The 10,331-nt window shown below is 42.8% G+C and overlaps 1 non-coding gene across 1 annotated transcript; it reads left to right on the plus strand.

Moving 5' to 3' along the window:
* The first annotated feature begins 9,845 nt into the window (after positions 1 to 9,845).
* LOC148568315 (small nucleolar RNA R71) lies at positions 9,846 to 9,953 on the plus strand. Its single transcript, XR_015882701.1, has one exon. It is a non-coding gene; the product is annotated as a small nucleolar RNA R71 (small nucleolar RNA).
* The last annotated feature ends 378 nt before the right edge of the window (positions 9,954 to 10,331 follow it).

Consider the following 10,331-nt stretch of genomic DNA (forward strand, 5'->3'; position numbering starts at 1 on the left):
TCCGCTCAACTAGAACACACTTCTAATCCGAATTGCTCACTCAACCAATCCTTGTGGGATTCGACCTCACTCTATTGTGAGTTTTTACTTGACGATAACCGGTGCACTTGCCGGAAGGAATTTTGCCGATCGTGCAATTTCCTAAATCGTAGCATAACTAGTTTATGTGCATCAATGACCTTGGAGCTCGGAGTAATCAGCTCGGGCATTCTCCAACTCCTCCCTCAGGCGCAACACCTCCCGGTAGGATGTCACATAACTATCCTTATGTCTCATAGCCGTGTCCTTGGCCAGCCTTACAGAAGCCGCCAGAGAGATGGAACTCGCCTTCTCATTCTCCAAATCTTTTTCCAACTTGGCCACCTTCACTTCAAGCTCCTCCTTCAAGCCTTTCATCCGATCAAACTCCTGTTTGGCCTCCTCCATAAAAGCTTTAGTGGCATGGAGAGGAAGACTTTGAGCAGTTCGATATAGGGCCGCTCCCATGTGTGCCATCTTGATACTACTCCGAGTTATATAATCAAAATGATGAAGAAGCGACACGTCATCCATAGGGAGGACACCATAAGGGCCGATTTGTTGATCTACAAACTCGACTGCATCAAAGTTAGGAGCATCAAGGTTGAAAGGCTCAATCGTTTTTTGCTTCTTACTAGGAGGGGCACCAGAAGCTGCAGCAGAAGATTGTGGAGGATCGACCAGTCGAACCCGAGGAATAGGAATTGCTTTCCTCGGTCCAGGAAAACTCGGCATAGGAGGCTTCACTGGAACTTGAGAAGATCTCTCTCCGGCCGCCTTGGCCGAGATGTTTAGAGCAGCAGTTGCCTTCTTCGCCTTCTTGTAGGCCTTCATGGAATCATTATTTTTCAACATCTCTGAAAATACAGAATCAACCACAGAAGACAAGTTACAACATAGGAGAAGAAAAGCTCAGAAGCAAGTATAAAAACAAGTCAGACAGTACCCAACGCAGTTCGAACCAAAGATAGATCACTCAAGAATCTCTTCGTATCCAGATGGGGAGGTTTCCCCCACAAATCTTCAAGAACAACTACAAAGGCCCGCTCAACCTCATTAAGCATCTCCCATGTATAACGTGGCACTCTCACATTCTTTTGCCACTCTAAAGGAAAAGCAGGCTCGTCATTTTCATCAAGAAAAAAGGGGCGAACCCCCTCAACAGCACGGACTCAAAAGAAATAGTTCTTAAAATCTTTAAACGACTCATCATACATGGCAAAAACTTTATGCCCCTAGGCCGATCTGAAAGAAACCCAGGAAGCTTTCTTTTTGGAGGAACCTTTGGGCTTGGCCGAGACGAAAAGATAAAGAAAAAGAGTTTCAGAAGTTGTTATGCCTAACTCTTGGCAAAGCAGTTGAAATATTTTGATAAAACCCCAGGAAAGCTGGGACGGAGCAATGTTACATGACCACAGCAGGTCAGTTTCAAAAGCAGTAAAAGGAAAAGTAACGTTTAATTGGCTGAAGAAGTATTCATAAGCATATAAGAAGGGACGCTCCCCCTCGATGGAAGTCGGAAAACAAACTCTCTCATCAGAATCAGGGGCAACAAGCTCATAATCCCCCTCACGGGCACTGTTACCACAAATCCTATGGCGCTTCCTCAGCTCTATGCAAAATTCAGCATCCACAACAGAAGCACACAACAAGACAAGGGAGTCCAGCCAATCGGACCTCCCCTCGGAAACTCTGGAAGACATCTCTATAATGTTATTACAAGAAGACATGAGGCCAACTAATCCTACAAGTAAGAAAAAAAGATGGGATTACTAAAAACATCTCGGACAAGGGAGAAAACAACTCAATACGATACAGGCGAACACACAAAAAAGGAAAACCCCAAGACTCAAACCAAAGTCCTGGGGCATCCTTTGGAGGCAATAATAAAGCAAGGTTTCTAGTAAAAATCTACTTCTCGCACCCCAGCATCTCTCTAAACAAGAAAAGAAGGCTTCAAACAGCAAGCATTTTTCATCAGAGTAAAACACAAAAGTCTTCAAAAACATTGCCTTATAGTCTAAACCAGCAAAAACCACCCCCAAACATCAAGCACGCCAAACAGAGACCATTAAAGATACAACCTTTTTCAAGAACCAGACAAAAGCAACCTCCAAATAAAGCAAGGAACAGATGTGGATAGCGGTATCAGAACAGAAACAACAAGGAACATGCAAAGCCTTAAAAGCATCAAGCAAAAACAAAAAGGATCATGCAGAAGATGGAGAAACTCTCAGAACGCACATTTCAACAACAATAAGGCACGATGGAAACAGAAAGATCCAAACTTTCTCTAAAGGAAAATCAAAATCAAAACCTCATCACAAAAACAAGGAGAAAGCACGAAGTGAGACTAACCTGAAGACGAAAGAAGCTTCGAGGAAGAAAAATGGAGGCGCAGAAATAAAAGCTGCCCAGAAAATCGCAAAACAAACGCCGCAACACAAGAAAGCAGAAGTGCAAATGAAAAAAGAGAGTGAAGAGAGCGGAAAAAAGAAGTTACGAAAAGGGCGAAGGAGAGAAACCGTTTCTGGATTTTTCAAAATCAAAATAAAGAGCCAAAAGGAAACGGGGCAATTAATGTTAAAATTAATGAAAACATTAAACCCTCGCACGTTCCCAAAGCGCCGATATAAAAGCGTGCACTTTTAGAGGAAAAACGTTCTACATTCAAAAGCTTCTACAAAGGAATCAACAAAATACTTGAGTTCGGCTTCACTAGAGAAGGACCGAAGTCAATAACTCGACCTCAAAAAGAAGACCGAGCTCAAGCAGGGGCACTGTTCATACCCTGGGTCGAGATGATCGAGCCAGGATGTTCAGTAGCAAAAGCGACCGACCTCTTTAGGTCAAGCGGACCGACTTCTTTACGTAAAAGTCGGCCAAAGCGACAGAAAAAGCCCAAAGAAGGGCCCAACTCAAGGAACACGACCCCGATCCAAAGGCAGCCCAAGCCGATAGAGACAAGGGCGGTTCCACGGAAGACAAGCTGACCTCAACAAAAGATAAAGATAAGATAAGATAACTAACTTATCTTATCCAAAGAAGGTCACATCTCACTACTATAAATACACTGGAGCACCCAGGTGTAACTCATACTCTGATTCTACAATAAACCTGTTTAATACCCATGCTAACTTAAGCATAGGAGTCTCTTGCAGGTACCCCTCACCCTCTGGTGGCCAAGGATTAGCAGTGCAGCAAGTCCAACAAGTTGGATACAACAGCTCCGGCCGCCACCAGCCAGCTGGACACGCCATCTCCGACCAGTACAGAAGATCTCATCCGAGATCGACCTCCAGTTTCAGGTAACCCTCGGAACAGACCCTATCATGAAGAAATATCTCGAAAAAACTAGAGAACAGCTTGGACAGATCGGGGAATATAAGGTCCAACACATACCTCGAGAACAAATTGCTCGGGCGGATGCACTCTCAAAACTAGCCAGCACCAAACCAGGGGGCAGTAACAGAAGCCTTATCCAGGAAACATTGCAAAGCCCATCAATCACAGAGGAAGAGAAGGTCCTAACCATATTTGGTCAGGATCAAGGGTGGATGACTCCCATAATCAACTACCTCAAGACAGAGACACTCCCTACAGACAAAAAGGAGGCAAAAAGACTAGTACGAGAAGTATAGCACTACACCATAGTTGGCAACATCTTATATAGGAGAGGGATTTCAACACTCCTCCTAAAATGTGTGCCGACCTCCAATACAAGGGAAGTTCTAGAAGAAATATACAGTGGTATGTGTGGCAACCATCTCGGGGCACGAGCTCTCTTCAAAAAAGTACACCGAGCTGGATTCTTCTGGCTGACCTTACAAAAAGAAGCGCAGAGTTCGTAAAGACATGCCAACCATGTCAGAAGCATGCAAACTTCCACATCGCTCCACCAGAAGAGCTCATCAGTGTAACGTCACCTTAGCCATTTGCAAAGTGGGGGCTCGACCTCCTCGAACCCTTTCCCCAGGGATTGGGACAAGTCAAGTTCCTCATTGTAGGGGTAGACTATCTCACAAAATGGATTGTGGCAGAGCCCCTAGCTAATGCCACCGCTCAAAGAAGTCAGAAATTTCTGTACAGGAACATTAATACAAGGTTTGGGGTCCCTTACTCCATCACCACATAAAATGGCACTTAATTCACTGATACAGGTTTCAGGAACATGGTAGCTGACTTAAAAATAAATCACCAATTCACATTCGTAGAACACTGGTGCACGAAATTGTGATACATATCCATGGCTTCAAAGGCCTGGTGCTCTGATCTTAATTCATGATTGTCACAACTTCGATACAACTAACCAGCAAGTGCACTGGGTCGTCCAAGTAATACCTTACGTGAGTAAGGGTCGAATCCCACGGAGATTGTTGGTATGAAGCAAGCTATGGTCACCTTGCAAATCTCAGTCAGGCAGATATAAAGTGATAATGGTGTTTTCGAATATTATATAATAAAATAGGGATAGAGATACTTATGTAATTCATTGGTAGGAATTTCAGATAAGCGAATGGAGATGCTTTTCGTTCCTCTGAACCTCTGCTTTCCTGCTATCTTCATCCAATCAGTCTTACTCCTTTCCATGGCTGGCTTTATGTGATACATCACCACTGTCAACGGCTACTTTCGGTCATCTCACGGGAAAATGATCCAATGCCCTGTCACGGCACGGCTAATCGTCTGGAGGCATCACCCTTGTCAATGGCTTCATCTTATCCTCTCAGTGAATAATATGCTCACGCACCCTGTCACGGCACGGCTATTCATCTGTCGGTTCTCGATCATGCTGGAATAGGATTTACTATCCTTTTGCGTCTGTCACTAACGCCCTGCAATCGCGAGTTAGGAGCTCGTCACAGTCATTCAATTATTGAATCCTACTCAGAATACCACAGACAAGGTTTAGACCTTCCGGATTCTCTTGAATGCCGCCATCATTTTAGCTTACGCCACGAAGATTCCGGTTAGGAGATCTAAGAGATACTCATTCTAGCTTAATTCATGTAGAACAGAAGTGTTTGTCAGGCACGCGTTCATAAGGGAGATGGTGATGAGTGTCACACATAATCATCACCTTCATCACGTTCTTGGGTGCGAATGGATATCTTTGAAGAGAAATAAGAAGAATTGAATAGAAAACAGTAGTACTTTGCATTAATCTTTGAGGAACAGCAGAGCTCCACACCTTAATCTATGGAGTGTAGAAACTCTACCGTTGAAAATACATAAGTGAAGGTCCAGGCATGGCCGAGATGGCCAGCCCCCTTGATCTAAGAACAATGCGTTCCCTGATGATCCTAAGATCCTAAGATGATCCAAAGATGCCTAATACAATAGTAAAAGGTCCTATTTATAATAAACTAGCTACTAGGGTTTACATGAGTAAGTAATTGATGCATAAATCCACTTCCGGGGCCCACTTGGTGTGTGCTTGGGCTTGGGCTTGAGTGTTACACGTGCAGAGGCCATTTGTGGAGTTGAACGCCAGTTTCTGTGCCAGTTTGGGCGTTCAACTCTGGTTTTGGATCCTTTTCTGGCGCTGGACGCCAGATTTGGGCAGAAGGCTGGCGTTGAACGCCAGTTTACATCGTCTATTCTTGGCCAAAATATGGACTATTATATATTGCTGGAAAGCCCTGGATGTCTACTTTCCAACGCAATTGGAAGCGCGCCATTTCGAGTTCTGTATCTCCAGAAAATCCACTTTGAGTGCAGGGAGGTCAGAATCCAACAGCATCAGTAGTCCTTTTTCAACCTCTGAATCTGATTTCTGCTCAAGTCCCTCAATTTCAGCCAGAAAATACCTGAAATCACAGAAAAACACACAAACTCATAGTAAAGTCCAGAAATGTGAATTTAACATAAAAACTAATGAAAACATCCCTAAAAGTAACTAGATCCTACTAAAAACATACTAAAAACAATGTCAAAAAGCGTATAAATTATCCGCTCATCACAACACCAAACTTAAATTGTTGCTTGTCCCCAAGCAACTAAAAATCAAATAAGATAAAAAGAAGAGAATATACTATAAATTCCAAACTATCAATGAAACATAGCTCCAATCATATGAGCGGGACTTATAGCTTTTTGCCTCTTAAATAGTTTTGGCATCTCACTTTATCCATTGAGGTTCAGAATGATTGGCATCTATAGGAACTCAGAGTTCAGATAGTGTTATTGATTCTCCTAGTTCAGTATGATGATTCTTGAACACAGCTTCCTTATGAGTCTTGGCCGTGGCCCTAAGCACTTTGTTTTCCAGTATTACCACTGGATACATAAATGCCACAGACACATAATTGGGTGAACCTTTTCAGATTGTGACTCAGCTTTGCTAAAGTCCCCAATTAGAGGTGTCCAGGGTTCTTAAGCACACTCTTTTTTTGCTTTGGACCTTGACTTTAACCGCTCAGTCTCAAGTTTTCACTTGACACCTACACGCCACAAGCACATGGTTAGGGACAGCTTGGTTTAGCCGCTTAGACCAGGATTTTATTCCTTTAGGCCCTCCTATCCATTGATGCTCAAAGCCTTGGGATCCTTTTTATTTGCCCTTGCCTTTTGGTTTTAAGGGTTATTGGCTTTTTCTGCTTGCTTTTTCTTTTTCTTTCTATTTTTTTTTTTGCCTATTTTTTTTTTCTTCTTTTTTTTTTTCTGCAAGCTTTGCTCTTTGCTGCTTTTTCTTGCTTCAAGAATCATTTTTATGATTTTTCAGATTATCAAATAACATGTCTCCTAGTCATCATTCTTTCAAGAGCCAACATATTTAACATTCTTAAACATCAACTTCAAAAGACATATGCACTGTTCAAGCATACATTCAGAAAACAAGAAGCATTATCACCACATCAATATAATTAAACTAAGTTCAAGGATAAATTCAAAACTCATGTACTTCTTGTTCTTTTGAATTAAAACATTTTTCATTTAAGAGAGGTGATGGTTTCATAGGACATTCATATCTTTAAGACAAAGTTACTAACTACTAATGATCATGTAATGAAGACACAAACACAGATAAGCACATAACATAGAAAACGAAAAACAGAAGAAATAAGAACAAGGAATGAATCCACCTTAGTAATGTCCTTGAGCTCTTCTATGTCTCTTCCTTGTCTTTGCTGCTCCTCCTTCATTGCTTTTAGATCTTCTCTGATTTCATGAAGGATGATGGAGTGCTCTTGATGTTCCACCCTTAGTTGCTTCCAATAATTGTGTGGAAGAAAATGTATCCCCTGAGGTATCTCAGGGATCTCTTGATTTGCAGTCAAATGTTCTACCACTGAGCTATAGACCCTTGATGGAAGCTTTTGTCTTCCCTTTCCTCTTTCTAGAGGCTTCTCTGGCCTTAGGTGCCATCAATGGTTATGGAAAAAACAAAAAAGCTATGCTTTTACCACACCAAACTTAGAATGTTGCTCGCCCTCGAGCAAAAGAAGAAAGAATAGAAGAAGAAGAGGATATGGAGGAGATGGATGGCTGTGTGTATTCGGCCATATGGGTGGGATTGGGTGGGGAAGAGATGTTGAATTTTTGAAGGTAAGTGGGTGTATGGGTGTGAGTGGTAAATGGAAGACAGAAGGGATGAGTAATTATTGGGAATAGAGGATGATTGAGAAGAGGGAAGAGAGTGAGTGAAGGTAGGTGGGGATCCTGTGGGGTCCACAGATCTTGGGATGATCCTGTGGGGTCCACAGATCCTGAGGTGTCAAGGCATTTACATCCCTGCACCAATTTAGGCATGTAAAATGCCTTTGCACACAACTCTGGGCGTTCAGCGCCAGGTTGGTGCCCATTTTGGGCGTTCAACGCCCCTTTGCTGCCATTTCTGGCGTTGAACGCCAGAACCATGCTTGTTCTGGGCGTTCAGCGCCAGGATGCTCCCATTCTGGGCGTTCAGCGCCAGAACTATGCTCTGTTCTGGCGTTTGAACGCCAGACAGATGCTCCTCCAGGGTGTGATTTTTCTTCTGCTGTTTTTGATTCCGTTTTCAATTTTTATATTTATTTTATGACTCCACATGATCATGAACCTAAGAAAACATGAAAAATAAGAATTAGATAAACATTGGGTTGCCTCCCAACAAGCGCTTCTTTAATGTCAATAGCTTGACAGTGGGCTCTCATGGAGCCTCACAGATGTGCAGAGCTTTGTTGAAACTCTCCAACACCAAACATAGAGTTTGGATATGGGAGTTCAACACCAAACTTAGAGTTTGGTTGTGGCCTCCCAACACCAAACTTAGAGTTTGACTGTGGGGGCTCTGGTTGACTCTGCTTGGAGAGAAGCTTTTCCTGCTTCCTCTCCATGGTTGCAGAGGGAGATCCTTGAGTTTTGAATACAAGGGAGTTCTCATTCCATTGAAGGACTATTTCACCTCTGTCAACATCAATCACAGCTCTTGCTGTGGCCAGGAAAGGTCTTCCTAGGATGATGGATTCATCCTCTTCCTTTCCAGTATCCAGGACTATGAAATCAGTAGGTATGTAAAGGCCCTCAACCTTTACTAATACATCTTCTACTTGTCCATAAGCATGTCTTCTTGAGCTGTCTGCCATCTCTAGTGAGATTTTAGCAGCTTGCACCCCATAGATTCCCAGTTTCTCTATTACAGAGAGGGGCATGAGGTTTATTCCTGAACCAAGGTCACACAAAGCCTTAAAGATCATGGTGCCTATGGTACAGGGTATTATGAACTTTTCAGGATCCTGTCTCTTCTGAGGCAATGTCAGTTGATCCAGATCACTTAGTTCATTGATGAACAAGGGAGGTTCAACTTCCCAAGCATCAATGCCAAACAATTTGGCATTCAGCTTCATGATTGTACCAAGAAACTTGGCAGTTTGCTCTTCAGTGACATCCTCATTCTCTTCAGAAGAGGAATACTCCTCAGAGCTCATGAAGGGCATAAGGAGGTTCAATGGGATCTCTATAGTCTCTAGATGAGCCTCAGAGTCCTTTGGTTCCTCAGAGGGAAGCTCCTTATTGATCACTGGATGTCCCAGGAGGTCCTCCTCCTTGGGATTCACGTCCTCTCCTCTCCTCAGAGGTTCGACCATGGCGCTTATGTCAATGGCCTTGCACTCTCCTTTTGGGTTCTCTTCTGTATTGCTTGGGAGAGTACTAGGAGGGATTTCAGTGATCCTTTTACTCAGCTGGCCCACTTGTGCTTCCAGATTTCTAATGGAAGATCTTGTTTCATTCATGAAACTTACAGTGGCCTTAGATAGATCAGAGACTAGATTTGCTAAATTAGAAGCATTTTGTTCAGAGTTCTCTGTCTGTTGCTGAGTTGATGATGGAAAAGGCTTGCTATTGCTAAACCTGTTTCTTCCACCATTATTAAAGCCTTGTTGGGGCTTTTGATCCTTCCATGAGAAATTTGGATGATTTCTCCATGTTGAGTTATAGGTGTTTCCATAAGGTTCACCTAAGTAATTTACCTCTGCTATTGCAGGGTTCTCAGGATCATAGGCTTCCTCTTCAGAAGATGCCTCTTGAGTACTGTTGGATGCAGCTTGCATTTCATGCGGACTCTGAGAAATCATATTGACTTGCTGAGTCAATATTTTGTTCTGAGCCAACATGGCATTCAGAGTATCAACTTCAAGAACTCCCTTCTTCATAGGCGTCCCATTACTCACAGGATTCCTTTCAGAAGTGTACATGAACTGGTTATTAGCAACCATGTCAATGAGTTCTTGAGCTTCTGCAGGCGTTTTCTTTAGATGGATGGATCCACCTGCAGAAGTGTCCAGTGACATCTTTGATAGCTCAGATAAACCATCATAGAATATATCTAGAATGGTCCATTCTGAAAGCATGTCAGAAGGACACTTTTTGGTCAACTGTTTGTATCTTTCCCAAGCTTTATAGAGGGATTCACCTTCTTTCTGTCTGAAGGTTTGAACATCAGCTCTAAGCTTGCTCAGCTTTTGAGGAGGAAAGTACTTGGCTAAGAAAGCCGTGACCAGCTTATCCCAAGAGTTCAGGCTGTCTTTAGGTTGAGAATCCAACCATAATCTAGCTCTGTCTCTTACAGCAAAAGGGAAAAGCATGAGCCTGTAGACTTCAGGATCTACTCCATTAGTCTTAACAGTATCACATATCTGCAAGAATTCAGTTAAGAACTGAAAAGGATCTTCAGATGGAAGTCCATGAAACTTGCAGTTCTGCTGCGTCAGAGAAACTAATTGAGGTTTCAGCTCAAAGTTGTTTGCTCCAATGGCAGGAATGGAGATGCTTCTTCCATGTAAATTGGAATTAGGTGCAGTAAAGTCACCAAGCATCCTCCTTTCATTATT

This window comes from Arachis ipaensis, chromosome B4 (assembly GCF_059453495.1).
Source record: "Arachis ipaensis isolate K30076 ecotype BB chromosome B4, ASM5945349v1, whole genome shotgun sequence".
NCBI lineage: Eukaryota > Viridiplantae > Streptophyta > Magnoliopsida > Fabales > Fabaceae > Arachis > Arachis ipaensis.